Genomic DNA, 27,250 nt, shown 5'->3' with positions numbered 1-27,250 from the left:
TCTCACCATATTTACCATATATATATATATATATACCCCATCACACATTTGAGGGTGGACGATCGCCGCGACCTCGCCCACGTGCGACACAACATTTTGTCTTTTTCAGGATATTCTCACGAAGGAGATCATTGGGCGTGGTACTAAAAGAGAGGGGTTATACTACATGGACGACTTCAGTTTCGGCAAAGTCAATACCATGAGTCGCACATCTAGCGCACGCGAAGAACAAATTTGGTTATGGCACACTCGGTTGGGGCAGCCTTCATTTAGCTACATGAAACATTTATTTCCGCAGTTATTTTCAACTTTGAGTTACTCAAATTTCAGATGTGAAACATGCATATTGGCCAAGAGTCACCGTGTACCTTTTCCAACTAGCATGAATAAAAGTGATATTCCATTTACTCTAATTCACTCTGATGTTTGGGGACCTTCCCCTATTACAACTATCTCGGGTATACGATGGTTTGTGACTTTTGTAGATGATTGTACGCGGATCACGTGGCTATACTTGTTGAAATGCAAGGATGAAGTATTTGGTGTATTTCGAGCATTTCATGCTATGATTCAGAACCAATATTCAGCAAAGGTCCGTATTCTTCGGACGGACAATGGGGGAGAGTATATGAATCGCGATTTTCATGAATATTTCCAAAGAACTGGTCTCCTCCATGAGTCATCGTGTAGTCAGACGCCACAACAAAATGGAGTAGCCGAAAGGAAGAATCGACACATCTTAGAAACTGCACGAGCCTTGTTGATTGGATCAAATACACCCGGCCGTTATTGGGATGACGCTGTTGCTTCGGCTGTGTATCTAATGAATCGTATGCCCTCTACGGTTTTGGATTTCAACACCCCATTACAGGTTTTGTCAAAACATGTCACTCTACCATCTTTACTACTCATTAAGCCACGCATATTTGGATGTGTTGCCTTTGTTCATTTGCATAAAAATCAAAGGACCAAGCTGGAACCGTGTGCCGTTCGGTGCATATTTTTGGGGTATGGTACCAACAAGTAAGGGTATCGCTGCTATAACCCGAATAAAAATCGGGTGTATATAACAATGGATGTCACATTTGTAGAATCGGACAAGTTTTATTCATCACATATATCAGCTTCTTCTCTTCAGAGGGAGACTTGGGATGAAGAGCAGAAGTGGTGGACGGGACAAATTGAAGAAACAGTGGTGACAACAGCTCCTCCATCACAGGAGGAGGAAACCATGGTGACAGCAGCCCCTACCGTGGTGACAGTGGCGCCATCACAAGAGGAGACAGAAGCAGCTGTTACACAAATGGATGAAAATATGGTGACAGCGGATGCTGCTAGACATATAGAGGAAGAAGCAGTAACGGGAACACCAACAGGAACACCATCACCAGTTGCAGATAATGGCCTGCATGAAGACATCATGGTTATTGACTCTGACAATGAATCTCCTAGTAGAAGAACCCCTCTTTTGGAAGTACCCGACAGTGACAATCCTTCTCCTGAGAATATTCCTGAGGTAAGACCTTCTGCATCACCTTCCAGCAATGTTTTGGATATTGCAACTGGTTATCACTTACCTTTCAGGAGTAACCGTGGCAAAGCTCCAGCTCGCTACTCTCCTGGAGAAGCAGGGAAGAAATCCAAGTACCCAATTTCTAATCATATGACAACAAAAGGCTGGTCTGATCCTCTTATAAAATTTGCGCAAAAGCTGTCTTCAGATCACATTCCTTGCGGAGTCCATGAAGCCTTAGCAGATCATAAATGGTCAGTAGCAATACAAGAGGAAATGGAAGCTTTTAATCGGAATAGAACTTGGGATCTTGTCCCACTGCCGGCTGGAAAAAAAAATAGTGGGGTGTAAGTGGGTATTCTCAATTAAACACAAAGCAGATGGATCCATTGAACGATACAAGGCAAGGTTAGTGGCTAAGGGATATACTCAGACATACAGCATAGACTATCAGGAGACATTTTCCCCTGTAGCGAAGCTAAACACCATGAGGGTGCTGTTATCCGTGGCTGCAAATCTAGATTGGCCCCTACACCAATTTGACGTGAAGAACGCCTTTCTTCACGGAGATCTTAAGGAAGAAGTATATATGGATATCCCACCAGGCTATATGTCATCCTCCACAGGAATTGTCTGCAGGTTACAAAGGGCATTGTATGGACTGAAACAATCATCGCGTGCATGGTTTGGTCGCTTTAGCATGGCTATGAGAAAGTATGGTTTTCAACAAAGCAACTCAGATCATACTCTCTTCCTAAAATGACGACAAGGGAAAATAACTGCCTTGATAATCTATGTCGATGACATGATAATCACAGGAGATGATTCAGAAGAAATCTATAAACTGGAGAAACATTTGGCCATGGAATTTGAAATGAAGAACTTGGGTGGACTCAAATATTTTCTTGGAATAGAAGTGGCTAGATCAAAACAAGGCATCTTTCTATCACAACGAAAGTATGTACTTGATCTACTGGCCGAAGTTGGAATGCTCGACTGCAAGCCGGCGAATACTCCAACAATTCAGAATCAGAAACTTGGGGAGTATCCTGATCAAACCCCAACCGATAAAGAGAGGTATCAACGACTGGTGGGTAAGCTAATTTATTTATCTCATACTCGTCCAGATATTTCATACGCGGTGAGCGTGGTCAGTCAATTTATGCATTGCCCTAGTAAAGATCACATGGATGCGGTTGTTCGAATTCTTCGATACTTGAAATCAGCTCCGGGAAAGGGGATTATGTTCTCTAAGAATGATCACTTAGATGTTGAAGGCTATACAGATGCAGACTGGGCAGGAAACTTGGCCGACAGAAAATCCACATCAGGATACTTCACATTCGTCGGAGGCAACTTGGTTACGTGGAGGACTAAGAAACAAAAGGTGGTAGCTCTATCAAGTGCGGAAGCCGAGTTTAGAGGTATGGCAAAGGGGCTTTGCGAGCTTTTGTGGCTCAGACGCCTGCTCTCAGAAATTGGCTTTGCACCCAATTCAGAAATGAATTTATATTGCGATAATAAAGCCGCGATAGAAATATCTCAGAACCCAATCCAACATGACAGAATGAAGCATATTGAGATAGACCGGCATTTTATTAAATAGAATCTTGAAGAAAAGGTAATTCGCTTTCCGTTCGTCAGATCAGAGGACCAACTTGCGGACATGCTTACAAAAGCCGTCTCAAACAAAAACTTTCATAGCTCACTTGACAAGCTGGGTATCAAAGACATTTCTACACCAACTTGAGGAGGAGTGTTGGCATGAGCTGTACAAACCGAGAGACAATAGGAAATTATAGCTGTAATAGTCACGTTTATCTTCTATTTATGTAAATCCCGATTGTCATGGGATCGTAATTGTTTCCTTTCCAAATACAACTAGGAAGGCTGTACATTGTGATGTATAAATCCCCTGTTTCTGCAATAAGAAAATACAATTGAATTCTGCAGAAAGCCTACTCAAATTAACAAAGTGCGTAAATTTTGTATTAATAGATGATCAAATAAAAATGCTACTGACAAGTGGTTTAATCAATTGCAGGTGGATGTAGTTTATTCTGCACTGAATTCTATGGGATTTAAGAATGTTGAGATTGTGGTGGCTGAGACTGGATGGCCATTTAAAGGAGATGAAAACGACGTAGGGCCAAGCATTGAGAATGCCAAGGCTTACAATGGCAATTTGATTGCACACCTTCGATCGATGGTGGGCACTCTACTCATGCCAGGAAAATCAGTGGATACATACCTCTTTGTTCTTTATGACGAAGACTTGAAACCTGGACCTGGTTCTGAGCGATCATTTGGACTTTTCAAGACTGATCTCACCATGGTTTATGATGTTGGACTCTCTACAAGTAGCCAGGTAAGAACAAAATTTATGTGCATTTCATTGGTATTTCGAGTTTTCAACAGCCAACTGTTCTATTCCTGAGCTTTCCTGTTTTTCTATCCTAAACATTATGATTTTTGGAATAGGCTTGTTCTGTTAGGAAATTAACAAAAAAAAAAAACCCAGCCGATAACATCTTTTTAATCACTCTCTATGTCTCTATTTATAATGATAACAAAAGGAAGAAAGAAATATTCAATTCTTTAATTTATTGAAACAGACCAACTCATTAGCAGCAGCATCACAACCACTACTAGCAGCAGCCACCAGCACCATCAATAATAACAGCAGCATGAGCACCTGCAATTGTACGTGTAATTGCACGAGCACCATCAACATCAGCAGCGGCAGCAACAAAGTTTATTTAATTAGGATTTTCAATTTAGATTTGTTGTATGGGTTTATGGGACTTTCTTTGATTTGCCTTTTCTTTTATGACTTGCAAACTTAGAATAAGAAGTTGTAAAGAGATGATGAAGATGAGTTAAGGTTTTTCTCTTTATTTTATAAGTTTCTCTGTCGAATCTATTGTTTAGGAGTAAATTGAAAATAATTGAAAAATCAGTTCAGGAGATATTTGCTGGTTGAGTATTATTATTAATTTTTTTATTAAAAAAAAACAATTTAGCCAAAAAGAAAAAGAAAAGAAAAGTTAAGTGCTCGATTTACACTTTTACGGTGTGCCACTGTTTCTTTCGGTTCATCTCCATCGTAACAGTAGTTTATAAAGTTTTATTAACTTGATCTATTATGCTTTTAAGACTCCGACTAAACCAAAAACTCCAGCAACACCATCTCCAAACCCGAACAAACAAAGCAACATGGTGTGTGCCCAAGTCTGGTGTATCAGATGCACAGTTGCAGGCTAATCTGGATTTTGTTTGTGGATGAGGGATTGACCGTGGTCCGATCCAACCAGGCGGGGCTTGCTTTGAACAGAACACAATATCATCTCATGCTGCATATGCCATGAATCTCTCTTCTATCAAACTTCTGATAAAAATCCTTGGAACTGTGATTTCTCACAATCAACCATTTTCTCTTCCAACTATTAGTGGGAGAAACCACTGGTGGTGGCTTTGAAACACTCAGAGGGGATAAAACACACTATTTTATTTCAACAATAAGAAGCTTACAATAACTAAACAAGAGCTCAATACACCCTCTCTTTCTCTCTAGTGTTTCTCTCTAATCTCTCCACACATAATAACATTAACTTAGCTGCCTATTTATACACAAATTGAAAGTAAGAAAAATCAAACTTCAAGTGTGAAGGCGGCTGGCGGTTGGCGGCATACAGCTGGTGGCTAGCAGTTGCAAGTGGTGGTTGGGCGGTGACAGCTGGTGGTTGCAAGTGGTGGTTGCCTTCCTTGACCTTTTAGATTGAGTTTACTTCAACAAATTCCCCCTTTAAACTCAATCGAGGGACGTCATGCCAAGCATGAACTTCAATCTGATAAATATTTTTCCCTTCAATGGCTTTGTAAAGATATCTGCAATTTGATCATTTGTCTTGCATGATATCAGTTCAACTTCTTTGTTCTTCAAATGTTCGCGGATAAAGTGATGACGTGTATCAATGTGTTTACTTCTTTCATGATACACTGGGTTCTTTGCTAATGCAATCGCTGATCGATTATCAATATAAATCTCTGTGGGATCTTCTTGAGGAAATCCTAAATGCGTGACTCAGCTATTGATTGAAAGTACCCACTCTTGGTGAGAGACCATTAAAGAGAGGAGATTGGGGGAGGTATTGAGATGGAGGGACTTTTGCGAAAAGTTTAAGGAGAGGTACTATTCTTGGGAACATAGGAGGGAGAAAGAACAAGAGTTTTTGGATTTGAGGTAGGGAGATTTGACAGTTTTGGAGTATAAAAGGATATTCTAGGACTTAGCAGCTTTTGCCTCCACTTACCTTCCCATAGAGCGCTACAGGGTGGAGAGGTTCCGTGATCAACTGAGGTAGGAGTTGAGGATGATATTGATAGCCATCTAGTTTCCATTTGTTCCGAAATTGGTACGGGTTGCTCAGGGTATGGAGAGGGTAATAAGGGATGCTCCGAAGCCAGTGGTCGAGCATAGTCAAGTAACTGGAGCTAAGAGGAGAGATTTTGGGTTTTTGACTAGAAGACCTCCTCTCCCAAAGAAAGGGGAGAGTGGGCAGTCATCAGGACAGTTCCAGAGGAGAAGTGGGAGTTTCACCCAGAAGGATCTAGACAGGTTGGTGGAAGAGGATAGTGATGTAACCATATTATTGGATAGTTTCACCCACAATTACCTAGTGTTTTGCCTATTTTTTTATATATAATGACTTGATATTCTTTGTTTTATGTTTTGGAGGCACTTTTGGATGAAAGATGCAAAAGAGAGTAAATTGGAGGTAATTGGCAGATTTGACCTTCAGTAGATGTTTTATATAGAGCGTGAGTTCTAGAGGTCAAAATGAAGTGATTCCAGTGGCATTAAAAAGATAACATCCATACCTTTCTGGAAATCTAAGGAAAGAAAATAAAATAAGGAAGAGCATGGAAATTGCAACCTTCAAAGTCAAATCTTGCAATCTGCCAAAATTAACCTTCGATCATTCCAACTTGAATATCTTGAGCTACAGAAGTCCAATTGATGCAAACTCAATGTTTTTGGATTCCAGACTCAAATACATATCAACACTCCAAATTTCAGCAAAAAATAATGTCATATGAGGGAGATATTATTTCAGCCAAAAATATCTGAATTCTGCCAGCAAACAGGTTTCGTGAAGAAACGAGTCCAAATTATGTTTAGAGGCATCTAAACTGACATCCAAGTTTTTATTTAAGCAATTTAGCTCCTCTAAGTCAAAGCTTGAAGATTTCATGTAATGCTATTTCTCTTTTTTAGGAAAATAGTTATTGAAGTATTTAAATGTAAATTGTCTACTTAAGAAATGACTATTTTGTAAAATAGAGACTAGGGTTTCCTATGATATAAAAAGAATGAGGGAAGTGAAGGGAGGCAACTAGCCAAGAAGAGAAAAACACCCCCTTTCTCTAAGAAACCAAAAATTGTGCATTCCTCCTTTTTTATTATTAGTTGTTCAACAAACATGCAAGGCTAAACTCTTTTTCTTAGTTGCAAGGACACGAAAACCTTCGGATTTCAAGAACTGTGAGATTTATTTTACCTTTTCTTTTCAGTTTATATGATGAATATGTTTGTTCTCCTATGCTTATTTTTTCTATGATTGTTTATTTTAATTGCTAGAGCGGACTCTAAGTTATTATTGTAGACAATCTATTGTTAAGTTTGATATCAAAACCGGAGTTGTGGTATATGAACTTGTGAAGCAACTGAGTTTAATAATTGTGGTGGATCTACATTATTATTTTAGGAAGAACATTCAATCAAATCAAACAGAGACTGCAGACATTTATGTTTTCTTGATTAATCAACTTATCTAGTTCTTAAGGCTGCCATTGAATTAAATTACTAGTGCGGACACTGTGGTTGTTTGATGACTAGGGTTAGTTATACGACAGATTCGTTAACTAACCAATGTTAAGAAGAGATAAATATTTAGAATATAAATTGATGTTTCGTTTCCATGATCAGTTTTCTTATTTATGTAGGTCGATGTTTACTTGTGACCAATATTTGTTATCTTGATTATATTATGATTTTATTTAATTTCGCTTGATAGTTTTCTGTTTTCTTTTGCTTTAGCATAGATAACTTCACAACCCCTCTAATTGCATATCATACAACATTAAAATCTGACTTGAACCTTCCTCATGGGATCGACCCCTTGCTTGCTCTATACTATATTGTGTGTTGTGTTTTAAGCCAGGGTAATTAATTTTTGCGACTGCGACATCACACCAAATTTTGGCGTCGTTGTCGGGAAAGTAATTTTAGTTGATTCTTATGCTATTATTTTTATTTGATGTGATTGTTGTTTATATTTCTGAAAAAAAAAGAAACAAAATTTTGCTTGCGGTGGTACTATTCATTTACGACAACGGTACTGTTCAAAATAGATTTTTTTTGTGGAATTAGGTATCAGCCTTTTGTTTCCTAAAGGGAAACAACATTATGAACAAGACTAGTGGCCCATGGCCTTTAGCCCAACCCTATCGAGGCCAAATTCCACTATTTTTTAGGGTTTTTAGGCAGTTTTAGTTTTCTAGTGTTGGATTTCGTACAATTTGCATTGTTTTTTATCTCTTATGTGGTTGGTTTCTTTTGAGTTTTCTTGACAATTTATGTCTGTAACCCGTTCTACTAACCAGAGTCAAGTATAGGTGGATCTCGAAATAGAAAACACTTTATGTAGGTTACGAAAGGAAGCTTGTGTCAACACCATGGCTGTCGCACGACAACAAACACTAAAGGAGCTTGTTGCTCCTAACGTGAAAAATCAACCATTATGCATAAACATCGACAATAATGTAAACTTCGAGCTCAAATTTGGTTTTATACATTTGCTACCAACATTCAATGGTCTTGCAGGAGAAGATCCTTGACACGATCAAAGAGTTGATGTCTTCTCCCAAGTGTAGGAGTGTCGAAGTAATAAATAACTCGGCAAGACCGGGGTCGAACCATAGAGAGGTTAACTGTATAACTACAAATAAAGAAATAGATAATAACAGAAAAGGAGTTGAAGAGAGCTTTGAGATGTGATATTGATGTAAAGATTTAAACAAATATAAAACAATTATCAAGGTTAGAGGATCCACTAATGGTATTTCAAACGAGTATAGTATAAACTCTTTTTTTTACTCAACTGGAAACCACACACAAAGGAGGTTCCAATCGGATTATAATTTATTAACATGATTATATTAATTATCTTATTTGAGTAATGACAATACTTGTAAATGTTGTCAGGTATTCATAGTGATAACTTATATTAACAACAAATCAAGTTCCTTTCATAGCACAGGTGTCGGTTATACCATACAGTTGGGCTATGAAAGTGCCAAGTATTTGTTGTACCAAGGGTTGTTCAACCCAAATCTAGATTAACCATTTAACAAGCAAGGTATTAAGAGTGAGTAAGATAATAAATACAAAACATGTTAGTATCAAACATTAAAGTCCATGTTGAGTTTATATTATACTTATTCTTAAACCATTAGTGTAACTTTTTCACATTGACATAATAAACTTAGCTGAACATTATGAATAAGAGAAACATAGATAAACAAGAGGAGAACATGATTATATAAGTATAATAAAGGAAATGAAAGGCATAAACAAGAGATTAATGAAAGCAAAACTTAAGCATTACAAAAAATATAAAGAGAGAGAGCAAGAACATGATCTTGATATGAAACTCAAGATGCCTAAACACATGGCAAATGCCTCCTTTTATAGGCCAAAATTTGAAACTATTGATTTGATGATTAATTGTTGAGTGGGTGGCCACCTCTTGACTTGGTAACAATCCTTATCTTCTTGTCTGTAGAAAACATCATTGCTAACATTAGAATTTGAATAGATAGTCTTCATGAAAGTTCTGGGAAATTGTCTTAGCTTTCTAACTAAAAACAAATCGGTGCATTTGGACTTCTAGAACTCGAGATATGGGCTAAACACTAAATAGTGTCTGGGCTGCAGAACATATTCTGATTTCTCTTTTGTTGCTACAATTTGAACTTGAAAACAGTCGTTTTGAATCTTGCACTCTTCATGAAAGTTTTAGGTCTATGTCTTAAATTTCCATCCATATAAACCAGACCTAAATCCAAGTTCTACAGCTCCAGTTATGATCCAATAACCGAATGGTGTTCCAGTTTGGATTGAACCAGCATCTCTTTCCTAAGCCTAGCCCTCTCTTTGTCTTCTTAATTTCAGTAGTTAAACTCATCAATCAATCATTTGATTTATGTGATAGGTCTACATTTAAGATAAACATTTACCATAAATTAAAGGTATCTTATATTATTAGACATGTTATTATAAAACATGCATTAGTGAAGGAGTTATTGATACTTCAAGTGCAAAATGATGATATAAAACCTTGATAAAAATGCACTTTTAAGTACTAATCACACCCCTCAACCAGCTTATTACTAGTCCCTAGTAATCAAAGCATTAAAATAGAAAAACAATTTGCAAGTTCCACAAAGCAAGGCATTCATCATTCAACTTCTATTAATCTATCCAAATAAACAAACTCTCATTAAATTTATATATCTGCTTCATACTTCTTAAACAAGATATTAATAATGTAACAACCCGGCTTTCTAAGCCCAAAACAATAGTAAATTTTTTATATATATATATATATTTAATACACATGGTGCCGGTAATCAAAGAACTTGAATCCTCACATCATCAAAATACAATCCATACAATCAACAGTTCATTCAAAAGCGAATCTTACACAAACACATAATATTAAGGTTGCATGATTTGGAGTTCATATTAAAAATATATATACATGGACATGAGTTTGCACTCTTATACTTCTAATAGCCATCACAATTTTTAAACAAAAAGGATCTAATAAAAGTTATACATTCAGTACATTGATCCCTACAAAATACATTGTGATTTAGAATGCATCTACTTAATTCCTTGCAAAAGTAGGTTCCCGTGTATCGGGTATCCTAGACATCTCGTTGGTGTGACGTCCCTGCAGCAGTACAAAACATTTAAGAGAAAACAAATACTTAATAATAATAATAATGGTAACTAGCGGCCTAGCAATTAAATAAGCATTAACATTTATAATTTCTTCATGTATTTGATGTAACAATTAGTAGTACATATAGATACACAAGTTTTCAAATGCCATTCGCCGAAACTAGTCGTTTATTTGTCCCGGCTATCCATCCGGATTCCATAGCGATAGCTGCGTCGCTGCCAATCCTAAAATCGGCAGCCGAAACTACATCGCTGCCGATCAAGGAATCGGCAGCGAAACTGGGTCGCTGCCGATGTCTGTATCGGCAGCGAAGACTGTGTCGCTGCCGATCCAGAATCGGCAGCGAATACTGTGTCGCTGCCGATCCAGAATCGGCAGCGGAACTGCGTCGCTGCCGATCCACAATCGGCAGCGAAATCATCCCTTTTTAACCCGGCCATCCCTTCGGACGCCATTAGCCAAAGCTAATCATTCTTTGTCCCGGCCATCCATTCGGATGCCATTAGCCGAAGCTAATCACTCTTTGTCCCGACCATCCGTTTGGATGCCATTAGCCGAAGCTAATCAGTCCTTCATCCCGGCCATCCATTCGGAACGCCATTAGCCAAAGCTAATCATTCTTTGTCCCGGCCATCCGTTTGGATGCCATTAGCCGAAGCTAATCAGTCTTTTGTCCCGGCCATCCATTCGGATGCCATTAGCCGAAGCTAATCACTCTTTTATCAACAATTAAGCGTTCGACAATTTAATATTGGTTCTAACAATATGGTAGTACTCAAGTTAAAATATTCCAAGATTCAACGTATGAAAAAGAAAGGTGCAAGTCACCTACCTGCTCCACCTGTGGGTCGTTCCTGTCTTGATGATGGTCCAATCCCGACCGCACCACCTAAGACATCAATGGTCACAAATCAGCACAGTTGTATTTATTTTATTTTTGAATCACATTCATCATCACACTTATTTCAATAGTTCATATGTTCACATTCAAGTGTTCCCTATTTTACACCATCATATCATGAAATTGTTATTAGCATTTAAGTCATTCCTGCCTAGGAGGCTTATTGTAGGAATCGGCAGCGAGAACTGGTTCGCTGCGGGCTGCCCACTTCGGCAGCGAGAACTGGTTCGCCGCAGGCTGCCAGTTCGGCAGCGAGAACTGCACCGCTGTTGGCGCCACAGTTTCGCTGCACAACGCACAACTCGGCAGCGAATATCACTTCGCTGCAGGAGGTTCAGCTGCGGCAGCAAAACAGAATTTCGCTGCGCAACACACAAATCGGCAGCGAATATCAAATCGCTGCAGCAGGTTCAGCTGCGGCAGCGAAACAGAATTTCGCTGCGCAACACACAAATCGGCAGCGAATATCAAATCGCTGCAGGAGGTTCAGTTGCGTCAGCGAAACAGAATTTCGCTGCGCAACACACAAATCGGCAGCGAATATCAAATCGCTGCAGCAGGTTCAGTTGCGGCAGAGAAACAGAATTTCGCTGCGCAACACACAAATCGGCAGCGAATATCAAATCGCTGCAGCAGGTTCAGTTGCGTCAGCGAAACAGAATTTCGCTGCGCAACACACAAATCGGCAGCGAATATCAAATCGCTGCAGCAGGTTCAGTTGCGTCAGCGAAACAGAATTTCGCTGCGCAACACACAAATCGGCAGCGAATATCAAATCGCTGCAGCAGGTTCAGTTGCGGCAGCGAAACAGAATTTCGCTGCGCAACACACAAATCGGCAGCGAATATCAAATCGCTGCAGGAGGTTCAGTTGCGTCAGCGAAACAGAATTTCGCTGCGCAACACACAAATCGGCAGCGAATATTAATTCGCTGCAGCAGGTTCAGTTGCGTCAGCGAAACAGAATTTCGCTGCGCAACACACAAATCGGCAGCGAATATCAAATCGCTGCAGCAGGTTCAGTTGCGGCAGCGAAACAGAATTTCGCTGCGCAACACACAAATCGGCAGCGAATATCAAATCGCTGCAGCAGGTTCAGTTGCGTCAGCGAAACAGAATTTCGCTGCGCAACACACTAATCGGCAGCGAATATCAAATCGCTGCAGCAGGTTCAGTTGCGGCAGCGAAACAGAATTTCGCTGCGCAACACACAAATCGGCAGCATCAATTGCAGCACAATCATCACAGGAGAACACATTAATTCCAGCAACAAACATCACAGCAGAACACATTAATTCCAGCAACAATCATCACAGCAGAACACATTAAGTCCAGCAACAACATCACAGCAGAACACATTAATTACCCCCTAGTTAAAGCCAGCCCTCTACCATGATTTGTTAGATGTTCTGAAATTGACTTTATTTCACTTTTGTTTGCTTGTTCTCTTGGTTAATTTCAGCTTCCTTCACAGCTGGCTTAGGTCTTAGATCAATTCTTTTCTTAGGGTTTTTCTTCTTCATTTTCGTTTTTTGATCTTACGGGGGAGAGGAAGAGAGTTTCATGACCCATACCTTCTGAATTTAACTAAGTTTGAGGAAGGTTTGACACTATTCAGCTGTTGGTTCTCCTCCTTCTTCTTCCTCTCACGTTTTCCAGCTCTCTTTTTCCTCTCCTCTATGCAGCTGCCCACTCCTCTCTCAAGGTCTCATCTCTCCCTCACAAGTTCACAAAGTAATCTCTACTGGTCTGATTCACGTTTCTGTTGTGAAAGGGAAAGGGAAGAACGGCATGCAGCTGCTGGATTTGGAAGAAGATGGGTCATTCTCTCTCCCCTCTTTGTATTTATACTACCCATCCAATGAAATGGGTTGTTTGAGGGTTGGTTTAGGTGTGTCCTTATCCTTGTTTGGTTTATCTAAAATCAGTTTTACCCCTCCCTCCCAGCTCTGCGTCACTGTTCATTGAGAAATCGGCAGCGAAAACTGCATCGCTGCCGATTTCTGCATCGGCAGCGAAAACTGCGTCGCTGCCGATTTCTGCATCGGCAGCAAAAACTGCGTGGCTGCCGATCAAGAAATGGGCAGCGAAAACTGTGTCGCTACCGATTTCTGTATCGGTAGTGAAGGCTGCGTCGCTGCCAAGTCCAGAATCGGCAGCAAAAACTGCATCGCTGCTGATTTCTGCATCGGCAGCGAAAACTGCGTCGCTGCCAAGTCCAGAATCAGCAGCGAAAACTGCATCGCTGCCCAGTCCAGAATCGGCAGCGAAAACTGCATCGCTGCCGATTTCTGCATCGGCAGATAAAACTGCGTCGATGCCAAGTCCAGAATCGGCAGCGAAAACTGCATCGCTGCCCAGTCCAGAATCGGCAGCGAATACTGCATCGCTGCCGATTTCTGCATCGGCAGCGAAAACTGCATCGCTGCCCAGTCCAGAATCGGCAGCGAAAACTGCATCGCTGCCGATTTCTGCATCGGCAGATAAAACTGCGTCGATGCCAAGTCCAGAATCGGCAGCGAAAACTGCATCGCTGCCCAGTCCAGAATCGGCAGCGAATACTGCATCGCTGCCGATTTCTGCATCGGCAGCGAAAACTGCATCGCTGCCCAGTCCAGAATCGGCAGCGAAAACTGCATCGCTGCCCAGTTCCAGAATCGGCAGCGAAAACTGCATCGCTGCCGATTTCCTGCATCGGCAGCGAAAACTGCAGTCGCTGCCCAGTCCAGAATCGGCAGCGAAAACTGCATCGCTGCCGATTTCTGCATCGGCAGCGAAAACTGCGTCGCTGCCAAGTCCAGAATCGGCAGCGAAAACTGCATCGCTGCCCAGTCCAGAATCGGCAGCGAATACTGCATCGCTGCCGATTTCTGCATCGGCAGCAAAAACTGCGTCGCTGCCGATTTCTGCATCGGCAGCGAAAACTGCGTCGCTGCCGATTTCTGCATCGGCAGCGAAAACTGCATTTATCATCATCTCTCTCTCTCTAAATATATATATATTTTCCTTTGGGTGTTTACAAATAAACTTTCCTTTTGTGCTCAACATATCAACACATAGTTATGGGGCTTTGCTTAGATCAAAACACAATTTTGTTCTAATGTTTAGGGTTAACTTCCTTGGGTTGGGATTATTATCTTTTTTTTTCTTTTATATATATATATATATATATATATATATAACTTAAAACACAATGCATCTTTAACCCATGTCACGAGCTTTCGGCTAATGACTCTCAGACCAGTTGGTCTTAGGGCATTAGGTGTTGAGACACCCCTACGAGCTTAGTAACTCGGGTTGCAGATACTGATACGTAGATAGTGCAATGTTTGATTCCCTTAAGCTTTTCTCCTCAACCCATGTAACAAGCACTGGGCCAATAGCTTTCAAGTCAGTTGACTTTAGGGTATTAGGTGTTAAAACACCCCTTCGGCCTTAATTGCTTAGGTTAGGGAGGCTACGAAACCAAACTTATCTATGTTTTTATTATCATCAATATTATATATATATATTTTTTTTACGAATTATATCTTATCCATTTCCCTTAGTTGTTACCTTTAACAAAAGAACATAATTAATGTAATAATCCAATGTGCAACCCACAATCATGTGTTAAAGTGTGTGTGAAAATGAAGGTTTAAGAATACTTGTTAAATGAGTATATGAGCAGAATCAAGTGATAACAATGCGAGAGTTTGTAAATCTGAATATTTCATGAGAAGTGTGTGATAAAACCTTGTTATGAATATTGCAAATAACCATTGGAAAATGTTTACTAAGATGCGTTTCAAGAGTCAATAAAATTCTCTCTTACTCTACCATCCTAGTAACAACAGTTTTATCAAATGGTTCCAATAATAGCAAAAAAAAAAAAATTGTTAGTAAGTTAGTGTTTTTTTGTCAACTACGACCCTCTCCCTCTAACCAAAATGAAACATTGTCCTCAATGTTCTAAGGTAGAAAGATAGAGTATAAAAGACATCACCTGAAACAACGACTACTGACAAACCTGAAACACACTTAAACATATATAAGAAACAACAAAACACAAATATTATGCTATTAATAAAACCAAAAGATACAAGTTCTTACACACTAAGGCTTAAATTGTAATTGTGATTATGGCTCACATCTTCCCTTGGTTTTACGTCCAAGAACGGCTTAAACACCCTCTATGGGTTGGGGATAAGCTTCCCATCCAGTTTTCTTAAAAACTGGCAAACAAGGTCTTTTTTAGTCAGATTCCCAAGACTATGTCGAGCATGTTCTTTATGCAAATGAGGCCATAAATCATGAATTAAACGATGCACATCTCCATTAAGGTACGTCCCAAGAGTCAATAGAAGATTATCTAAAGACTCTTTATTTTTTAAAATAAATCCTAACTTTTGACAATTTTCACAGGTTTTGCAGAACGCATGTGTGTCCTTGAACATGGTGGGCCAATAAAATCCACATTGTAAGATTTTTGCAATCATCTTTGTTGACAAGAAATGACCCCCACATGTCTCGGAATGACAAAATTTAATGACACTACTTACCTCATTATCAAGAATGCATCTTTGATATATTTGATTAGGACAATATTTGAATAAGTAAGGGTCATCCCAATAAAACTTCTGAACATCGCTTAAAAACTTTCTTTTGTCTTGGGTATCCAAATGAGCTGGCAAAAATCCTGAAGCAAGAAATTGTCAATATTAGCAGACTAAGGTATTGAAGCAATAGAAAGTGAAGATTCATCAAGAAAGTAATCATCAATTGGTGTGATGTCAGATGTCAAATCTATTGTCAATTTTGACAAATGATCTGCGACAACATTTTTGGTGCCTTTTTCGTCCTCAATTTCTTCTTGTTTGAAAGTTTCAAAGATTTCAGAATCGCGATTGACTTCCCTTTGTTTGGTCATAGCATGAGGAAATGGAAGTAAAATCACACTAGCTCTAAGATCAAGTAAAGCTCTGTCAATTTTATGTTCTCCAATAAAGCAAGAAATTGTAGGACAACCAGGGTCTTTATATTTCAAAGCATTATTGTTTTGAAGAATGACACTTACTTGTTTGGCTAAAAAGGCTTTCTTTTTCACATTCAGTTTTCTCTTCACGGTGCACAAGTCTTTAAAAAATTTATCATATGAAGGAACATGTTTAATAGCATCCAACAAAGGTATATTGATCCTTACCTGTTTGAAAGTTTCAAAGATTTCAGAATTGTGATTGACTTTTCTTTGTTTGGTTATGGCATGAGGGAATGGAAGTGCTGGTGGGGAATCAGTCTTTTCTTTGCAATGTTCAGGTTTAACCCCTTCCTTACCCTCAAAGATTGACTCATCATCTTTCTTACAAGGTTCAAGAATGGGTTTTTCAATAACCTTACCACTGTGAAGAGTAATGACTGATTAGACTTGATCCATGTGTTGGCTTCCGGAGCTGCTTGCACTTGAATTGTATTGCCCTTTGGGATTTTATTGTTGTTGAGATGAAAACTTACCTTTCTCCTAAAAACTAAGAGCAGATGTGAATTTTGCAAGAGTATCTTTAAAATCTGTCATGCTTTGAGCAAGTTGAGTGTTGATTGTCTCTTGCTTTTCAATGAATGCATGCAATGTTTCCTTAAGATTTCTTCTAGGAGGGGGAACATAAGGAGGTGCATATCCATGAGAATTTTGGAAATTATGGTGTGCTTGAAATGGTGGCTGTGAAGTTTGTGCATTATTGTTACCACTTTTCCAACTAAAATTTGAGTGATTTCTCCAACCAGGGTTATATGTTTATGAGTATGGATTCTGATTTGGCCTTTGGATATTGTTTAAAGCATTGGCTTGTTCATGGAGACATTCCTTGAAAGAAGGCAAAGTTGGACAATCATTGGTTTCATGTTCATTTGTTTCATAGATTTGACACACAATGTCTTGAACAGATTTTAATTGACCACTCTTTTTAAATTCAAGTGCCTTGACTTTTCTAGCTAAAGATGCAAACTTGGCTTGGAGGTCATGATCTTCCCTAAGGTTGTACATTCCTCCAATAGATGTATAAGGTTGAGTTTTACCTCGTGCCTCATAAGTGCTTGTAGTGTCCTAATTTTGAGCATTTTCAGCTAACAAGTATAGGTACTCCATTACTTCATCAAGGTCTTTATCTTCAAACGTTCTATTGCACATCAATTCCACCATTTGCCTATCTTTAGGTGTTAACCCTTCATAAAAGTGTGAGATCAATCTCCATGTTTCAAAACCATGATGAGGACATGTATTAAGCAAGTCTTTATACCTATCCCAACACTAGTAAAATGTTTGTCTTGGCTTTTGAGTGAATGTGGTGATTTGTCTTTTGAAAGAGTTTGTTCTGTGAGAAGTGAAAAACTTCTTTAAAAATTGTTGTTACATTTCATCCCAATCACGAATGGATCATGACCTCAGATTTTATAGCCATGTTTTATGTAAACCCCGGGGAAAAATAAAGGTTGCTTCGATTGCAAACTAACTACATGAGAAATAAAAGTGAAGAAATTCATGAATATGGTTAAATAAAAACGGGAATTCAGAAATTTTTGGATATAAGTTTCTGGACGAAATATTTCGAGACATTATAAATCAACCCGAAAATGTTGAGGGTTGGATTAAATTATAAAAAATAAACTAAACTAAAAGTTGTGGGGTGAAATTATAAGAAATGAAAAGAGGTATAACTTAATTATAAGAAGAAGAAAAAAGAAAGATGTAGGGGCCTAAATGCAAATAAGAAAAATTATAGGGCATAAATACTCCTATTCTCATCCAAATTTGCAGAAATCATAAGGAAAGAAAAGAGAGAGTTTTTGTATTCATTCTTGCAAAATCAAGAGAGAAACACCAAAATTTCAAGAAAACCATCCAAGGTTAAGGGTTTATAGATGGAATAAACACTTGTGGGCAAGGGATTGACAAGGAAATTGAACAAGAAGAGAAGATGGAGGGCTGGCTATCATTAGATAAGAAAGGAGGGAGTTGAAAAAATCTTCAGCTGGTTGAAGATCAAAACCTTAATTCGTACCGAGTAAGGTGTTCTAAACATGATCTTATAAGTCATTTCAAATTCGATAATGAATTCATGCCTTGATGTGAATTATAGATTAGGGTTCTTAGACTTAAATTGGGGGAAAAGTATTTGTTGTTAAAATTAAGTTAATTTATGTGTGGTATGTGATTGGGGACGTGAAACCATGATAATTTACCCAGAAAATGTAGTTTGTGAAAGTTATGTGTGAAGGGGAGGGGTTGACGAATCTGTACAGACTCGTCTCCTTACTTTCAGTAAGATTTTGGATTGGAGGATGAGGGAATTAGAACTAGGTTCTTCTTAATTCATATAACTTGTAGCTTCATGTCTTAGCTTTCCAACGAGACTAATCTCGCTTGAATCAGAGTTCTATAACTCTAGATATAGTTAAAAATCTGAGGAGATGTCAGACAGTAACAGTTCAAAAACGAGACAGTAACAGTTGGACTGTAACAGTCCAAGTGTTTGTTGATGAGCAATTTTGACTATCTTAGAGGCAGAACTGGGTTCTTTTTAATTCATAGAACTTGTAGCCTCATGTCTTAGCTTTCCAACGAGACTAATCTCGCTTGAATCAAAGTTCTATAACTCTAGATATAATTAAAAATCTAAGGAGAGGTCAGACAGTAACAGTTCAAAAACAAGACAGTAACAGTTGGACAGTAACAGTCCAAGTGTTTCTTGATGAGCAATTTTGACTATCTTAGAGGCAGAACTGGGTTCTTCTTAATTCATTTAACTTGTAGCCTCATGTCTTAGCTTTCCAACAAGACTAATCTCGCTTGAATCAGAGTTCTATAACTCTAGATATAGTAAAAAATCTGAGGAGAGGACATACAGTAACAATTAAAAAACGAGACAATAACAGTTGGACAGTAACAGTCCAAGTGTTTGTTGATGAGCAATTTTGACTATCTTAGAGGCATAATTGGGTTCTTCTTAATCATATAACTTGTAGCCTTATGTCTTAGCTTTCCAACGAGACTAATCTCGCTTGAATCAAAGTTGTATAACTCCAGATATAGTTAAAAATCCGAGGAGAGGACAAACAGTAACAGTTCAAAAATGTGACAGTAACAGTTGGACAGTAACAGTCCAAATATAAAGAAAGGAATGATAACTGGGATTGAACAAAGAACAACAATATTAATGGGTGAAATGAGAAAAACGTAAAATATTAAGAAATGACTGAAAGAAAGACTTATTGGTTGTTGATATGGTTATTATAAAGCATTTCCTTGAGTGAGGAAAATTTATGAGATAAACCTGTGATTTGCAAGAGAGACCAAAGGCGTGGTGCAACAACAGCAGCAGGGGGCACGAGTAGAGCTTTTATTGCAGGTAGGTGATCCGCACCTATACTTTCTAGTTAAATTCTATAACTTAATATGTTATTAATGTGAGATGTGAATTACCGAACGATGGATATTAGAAGAAAGGAGGAAGAGTTTGCGTAATGATGCCGATATTTTGGATAGTATTCTGAATGTATGTGTATTCAAGGTGAACGGTTGTTGTGTGAATTGCCAAGTGATAAAATTATCGTTGACAAGGAAATATGAGAAGTGTGATTTGGGGTGTGAACTAGCATACATTTAGTGTATGTTGGGACCCCGGGTAAGGGGATCGCCATGTTTGGACTAACATACATTTAGTGTATGTTAAGATCTCGGGTAAGGGGATCAAGATATATTGACTAGTATACATTTAGTGTATGTTAGGATCCCGAATAAGGGGATCAATCATGTATTGGCTAGCATACATTTAGTGTATGTTAGGATCTCGAGTAAGGGGATCAAGATGTATTGACTAGCATGCATATAGTGTATGTTAGGATCCCGGGTAAGGGGATCACCATGTATTGACTAGCATACATTTAGTGTATGTTAGGATCCCGGGTAAGGGGATCACCTTGCATCGACTCCTACAAGGTGATGATGATAACAGTGAAATTGGTATCAGTAATGTGTTAAGCAAAAATAATCATGGGTGGTTTTATGAGATCTTGAATGGAGGTTGATAATGGAAGAGCAAGTGGGTTTTAGTAGTTGAAGGAGAAAAAGTCCCCAATGAAAACCAAAAGGGAGAAGTGAATAAAATATGAATGCATGTTTGCCTTTTTAAATTGCTGGATATTTTTATTGCTATATTATTATGATATTCATATTTCAATATTATGTATTTTGTTTTCAGGATCATCGCATACACGACAGGAGTAGATTCTAGCTTAGGTTCACTTTTTGTAATTTAGATTCTAGGGAGTGTACCCTTATATTTGGTAATATTACAACTTTTATTTAACTCAGTTTGTATAATTGATGTTTAAACTTGAATAGATGAATTTAATTTTGTAGTTTGTATAACTATATTCCATGTATGCATGTTTATATCTTTATCCATCCATAATGATAATTGTTGTACAATGTATATCATAAACATTGTGGTTGATATGAATGATGATGTTTGTGGGATTGAGACACAGGATGATTGGGTTAAATTGAGTTAGGAGATGTGGTATATTAAAAGTGTAAATAGGTCGTATGTCGATAACTTGGGACCTCCCAGTATAGGGGAGACTCCATCGAAATTTTGGTAGATCTTAATACAAATACCATGAATAGACATATATATAAAATTAGTCACTTTGTTTATCAATTAACATAAGATCGTTGCTTTATCCCAGATATGGGGATGTTACATTTTAGCTTTATCTTTTAATGAAAAAGGAAAAAGCTTTAATCTGAAGGTGTTCATGCTAGAATTTAAGTCATTATAGGTGTTACAAACCTCCTCAAATTCCCTTAAATGCAAGTATGGATTTTCTAGATCTAAGCCATGAAAAGAAAGTAAAAGTTGAATAATGTCTGGCTTAAAATTGAAGTGAGATGCATCAGGAGGGAAAACTATACATGAGGGTGCACTTATTCTTGTGGGATTCATGTGGTTTCTAAGTGTTCTAACACGGTTATTCTCATTATGAAGCGACTGATTATCTTCTTCGACCATATTTTCTGAAAATGATAAGGATTTCCTAGAAAGTCTACCATATTTTCTAAGTATATATTATACTTATTCTTACACCATTAATGTAACCTTTTGACCTTGACATAATAAACTTAGATGAACATTATGAATAAGAGAAACATAAATAAACAAGAGGAGAACATGATTATATAAGTATAGTAAAGGAAATGAAAGGCATAAAGAAGAGATTAATGAAAGCAAAACTTAAGCATTACAAAAATATAAAGCGAGAGAGCAAGAACATGAACTTGATCTGAAAATCAAGATGCCTAAATGCATGGCAAATGCCTCCTTTTATAGGCCAAAATTTGAAACTATTGATTTGATGATTAATTGTTGAGTGGGTGGCCACCTCTTGACTTGGTAACAATCCTTATCTTCTTGTCTGTAGAAAACATCATTGCTAACATTAGAATTTGAATAGATAGACTTCATGAAAGTTATGGGAAATTGTCTCGGCTTTCCAACTAAAAACGAATCAGTGCATTTGGACTTCTAGAACTCGAGATATGGGCTGAACACTAAATAGTGTCTAGGCTGCAGAACATATTCTGACTTTTCTTTTGTTGCTACAATTTGAACTTGAAAAGAGTCGTTTTGAATCTTGCACTCTTCATGAAAGTTTTAGGCCTATGTCTTAGATTTCCATCCATATAAACCAGACTTAAATCCAAGTTCTACAGCTCCAGTTATGATCCAATAACCGAATGGTGTTCCAGTTTAGACTGAACCAGCATCTCTTTCCTAAGCTTAACCCTCTTTTTGTCTTCTTAATTTCAGTAGTTAAACTCATCAATCAATCATTTGATTTATGTGATAGGTCTACATTTAAGATGAACATTTACCATAAATTAAAGGTATCTTATATTATTAGACATGTTATTATAAAACATGCTCTAGTTAAGGAGTTATTGATACTTCAAGTGCAAAATGATGATATAAAATCTTGATAAAAATACATTTTTAAGTACTAATCAATCCTCATACTCATCTCAAGGAGTTTCATATGGTTTTCATTGGCATGAAACCAAATGGAGTTGACAAAGAACTGGTTAAGTTGAAATCTTTCCCTTTCTCTTTAAAAGGGGCAGCAAAGACATGTCTTTTCTCTATTCTCCTAGGTTCTATTGGAACTTGGAATGCCATGAAGAAGATCTTCCTTGAGAAGTATTTCCCAGCATCTCGAGTTGCCAACATAAGGAAAGAAATATGTGGGATTTGGCAATATCATGGCGAGACACTCTCCGAGTATTGGGAAAGATTTGAGCAATTGTGCTTTCAATGCCCTCATCATCAAATACCCGATCAGCTGCTCGTTCAATATTTCTATGAAGGATTGATGCCTACTGATCATAGTATCATTGATGCTGTAAGTGGAGGGGCATTAGTAGATTAGACAACCGAGGCTGCATGCTAATTGATCTCAAACATGGCAACCAACTCGAAATAGTTCAGCACCCGTGAAGACTTCTCAAACAAACGAGTAAATGAGGTGAAAGTTTGTAGCATATGTTCCTTACAAGGACATAGCTCTGATATGTGCCCAACAATGCAAGAAGATTATATTGAATAGGTTCATGTAGTTGATGGAGGATTCAACGGACAACCCCGACATAAATATGATCCCTGTTCCAATACATACAACCCAGATGGAGAGATCATCCAAACTTACGCTATGGGAACCCGCCTCAACAAGGTAATCAAGGTCGACAGTTCCATCCCCATTGATTTCAGCCCCAACAGAATTATCAAGCGAGACAACACCCTCCATTCCTAAACTCCAATTCCAATGTTATGGGGTCGTCATCTAGTGATGATCTTCGTGAGATGATGAAAACTGTCGCACCCTCACGAGAGCTCGACGTCGCGATGACCTTTCCCGTGGCGGGGAATTGATTTCGGGGTCTTTGTTTTTGTGAAAAAAGAGAGTCGCCACCTAGTATTATGGTCACTAGGAACCCTAATTGGTCTTCAAAGCTCTAAGGCAAGGGACTAGTTGCATAAAGGGAAGGTTTTAGCACCCCTAATATGTTTTACCTAAGGTAAGTTGCTTGGTGTTTGGTTTATAATTGCTATGGTGTTGATTTTTCTAATCCCATTAGTTTTCCTAAGATAAGTTTGCTATGATGAACAAACTTGGGTTCAAAGTCTAAAAGAAAGAACCCTTAGCCAATATGGATCATACCTTTAGATATGTCTATAGAGTGCCAAGGAAAACCAATGCAGATCTCTTGAAATCTGTGTTTGATTTGAACTAAATTTACAACCTATGAATTAAGAAACACCTAAGATAGAAATCTAAGGAGATTCAATGTGCTTAAAAGGTCATTTTTCCCTTAGTATTTCAAGTGTTCGCGACTCGTAAATCGCAAGGAAGAGAAACAAAATAACTAAGTTAGAAATCTAAGGAAATTCAAGGTGTTTTAAAAGCCCTTGTTTGCATTAGTAATTCATACTTTCATGGCTCGTAAACCGTGGAGTCAAAAATTAAAATGTCCTCAATTATAATCAAGGCTTCTTTCAAGGATGTGTGATGACTTATTATTTCTCGAAAAATATTTTGGATATTAACCAATTAGGTATTTTTATCCAAACATTAAAAGTGAATAATAACAAGTTATTCCCAATAATATTTTGGATATGAATCCCTTTGGGATTTCTTTATCCAAATATAAATGGTGAATAAAGTAGCATTCTCCAAAATTAAGATTTTGTATTTTTTGGAATATTGGCCAACACCCTTTGGAGTTTTACAAACATATTGTAAAATCCAGAATGTAAGAAAATAATTTTTTTTGTTTAAGAAATCCATGCTAAAACACATTTTCATTTAAACTTTGAATATTTGTTTTTTTTAAAAGAGGAAATTCAAAATATGTCAAGGCATTGGCTGTATGCATGAAAACATTTTTTTTGATATATATGTATATTTGCCACATTGCATCAAAAACCGGGTATTCTAAATACGAGATTTGTTTTTTTTCACAATATGAAAATACAAAAACCACAAAATAAATACACGAGAAAACCAACGATATTACTTGTATTTTTTTAGGGGGGTTGGGTCCAGCTCAGTCCATATGGCTGGGCTGAACCTAGCAAGCCTAGCCGGGTAACTAGCCCAAACTAGTGACCCGGCTGGGCACAAAGGCATGCGTGAGTTTCCTCACGCGTGCCTTGGCTGGTTATTGTTAAAGTGAATTATAATTCACTTGAACAGTAACAATGCAACTAAGAATACATGCCAAAGTTGGGAATAACAGACCTGTAGGCGGAAACAAAGGAGCTGCAGCGATGTTGAAGGCGTGATGGTTGATCTATCCGTGTTCGTCTGTTTCAGCCCTTTTCCCTATGTTCTCTGTTTGCATCTGTCGGTTGTGTTTAGCTCTGCGTCTACATCCCTCTCTCTCTACTGGTTTTAGCTTCTCTCCCTCTCCTCTGTTCTGCTTTCCCCGTCTCACAATAATGCAAGGATGAAGGAAAAAAACTCCTTTTGTTCTCTTCGTTTTTTTCCTCTCCTTTCCCTTTCTCTTCTTTCTTTTGTTTCTCTACTTTTTTCCATCTCTTCCTTCATCTCCTGCAGGTCTCACCAGTTTTGACAGACGAAAGTTTATGTCAATGTTTAGCAGCAGAGCTTCCTCTCTATGTGCTATAGATCTCCAACTTTTCTTCTCCTCCTCTCCTCTTTTTTTTTTCGCTTTTCTCTTCTCTCCTTCTAGGTCAGTAGAGGAGGTTTATATAGCCTAAAATGCAGCTCTATTTAGAAAAAACAATATGGGGACACAATCGCGGGTGGCTTGCAATCGAATAAAGCAATTTAGGAAGCAAAATATTCTGATTGATTATGTGATCTCGGTAATTATTCTCCACGTGTAGAATCCCATCCATTAAATGATGGTGTGGCTCTCCTCTGTATTCTTCCACAACTGGCGTAGGTGTTCAAAACCGTTGCCTTTGGACCAAATATGAAACAAGCGGGCGAGGCTTGTTGTAGGGTTTGTTGCGTGCAGAACATTGGTTTGTTCTGCATGCAATGTAATCAATTTTAGGTTCCTTCTAATTTCAATTTTCAATTAAATCTCTAATTTTAACACTTTTCAATTCAATCCTTGATCCAAAAAAAATCCTCCAAATCAACCCGTAATCCCTCGAATCAGACCTGCGGGCTAGAATCCTTCTCGCGGCAGGATTCCTTGTTTTCACACTAGATATTCAAACGGGGATATCTTGGACTTCTGATATCAAAATCAAGCAATTCAAAAAACCAAATTCATTTACACGTACAGTTCTATAACTTTCATGAAGGATTCAAAGTGAGATAAATTCGTTTTGAAGAACATAATCTAGCCGCAATCTGCTTGGTCAAAAGGATCTCCTAATCTAATTCGGAAACTGACAAGTCGAGCATCCCAATCTAAATGAGAGTCTGACATAAGAACAGTGAGCCCTAAGACCCAATAAAGGTGTAGTTCAATTCTTTAACATGTCATGAATGACAGAATATAGCTGAGATGGTCAAATATTGCACGAAACCAAGTCAGAATCAAAGTCTAAGTTGGAACAAAGTTTGTATTACAAACAGAATTGTGACTGCAGCATAATCAGCTTTTTTAGTAGAAATTTTGAAGGATTCATCCAAAATTAAAGACCAAATAAAGAAGCAACGAGTTAAGCATCACAAAGACTCCTAATTAATCTAAGAACCCTGACGATTTCGGCGATGAAGGGGAAGGATAAAGAGAGCAGAAAACAGCTGAAATAGGGTTCGTAAAAACATTTCTTTCTTCTCTGCTTTTGTCAATCTTCAAGCAACCATAAGCTAAACTCCTGCATTCGGTTCAAAAGAGGTACACGCCATCTCCAGCATGTGGGGCCTAAAAATGAGTAGCAACAAAAACTTTGGCTTCTAACAATGTGACCTTGCAACAAAATGTCATGTCTTTTCAACAGGAAACAAGGTCAAGTATTCACAACTTGGAGAAGCAAATGGGGCAAGTAGCTTCAAGTGTGGGGAAATTGGAAGCATAAATGAATGGAAAATTGCCCTCCCAAGCATTGAATCCAATAGAGAATGTTAGTGTGATCATGCTGCGAAGTGGGAAAGAACTTGAAGAGAAAAGGTCGAAACAAATTGAGATGGAGGAAGAAGAAGAGATAGAAACCAAATTGAGTACAAAGAAGGAACATCCTCCTCCTCTACAAACTGAAACATCGACCAACACTCTAAAGGTAACTCCTCACTCAATGAATTCCACCCGTTCCTATGAGTTCTTCTAGGTCAAAGAAAGAGGATAAAGAAAAAGAGATTTTAGAGGTTTTCAAGAAAGTAGAACTCAACATTCCTTTGCTTGATGTTTATCAAGCAAATTTCCAAGTATGCTAAATTCTTGAAGGAGTTGTGTACTACCAAGAGTGCTTTCAAACTAAAAGGTCATGAAATGGTAAGTATGGATGAAGTTGTATCTGCTGTTGTTCAAAAGAATATGCCTTTAAAGCAAAAATACCCCGGTGCGTTTACTATCCCATGTGTTATTGGTAATGCTAGTTTTAAAAGGGCTTTATCTGATTTAGGTGCATCCATTAGCGTTATGCCTAGACATGTTTATGATTCTCTTAGTCTGGAGCCTTTGAATAAAACTCGTATTGTAATACAACTTACGGATCGTAGTTTTGTTTACCCACTTGGTGCGATAGAGGATGTCCTAGTCAAGATTGATAGTTTAGTCATTCCATGCAACTTT

At 38.1% G+C, this 27,250-nt stretch overlaps 1 long non-coding RNA gene, 1 other non-coding gene and 1 pseudogene across 2 annotated transcripts; 1 reads left to right on the top strand and 2 right to left on the bottom strand.

The window, feature by feature from the left end:
* The window catches only part of LOC112324168 (glucan endo-1,3-beta-D-glucosidase-like), a 160,933-nt pseudogene that overhangs the window by 106,976 nt on the left and 26,707 nt on the right, over positions 1-27,250 (top strand).
* LOC127904249 (uncharacterized) lies at positions 10,260-13,248 on the bottom strand. The gene is made up of 3 exons (XR_008057209.1): positions 13,020-13,248; positions 11,378-11,434; positions 10,260-10,533 (listed from the first exon to the last, which is right to left on the bottom strand). It is a non-coding gene; the product is annotated as an uncharacterized LOC127904249 (long non-coding RNA).
* Positions 22,702-22,808, bottom strand: LOC112324200 (small nucleolar RNA R71). The gene has a single exon (XR_002977948.1). It is a non-coding gene; the product is annotated as a small nucleolar RNA R71 (small nucleolar RNA).

Source organism: Populus trichocarpa, chromosome 14, assembly GCF_000002775.5.
Source record: "Populus trichocarpa isolate Nisqually-1 chromosome 14, P.trichocarpa_v4.1, whole genome shotgun sequence".
Classification (NCBI taxonomy): Eukaryota; Viridiplantae; Streptophyta; class Magnoliopsida; order Malpighiales; family Salicaceae; genus Populus; species Populus trichocarpa.
Note: the sequence above shows the minus strand (reverse complement) of the source record. Positions and strands in the feature narration are given on the sequence as shown.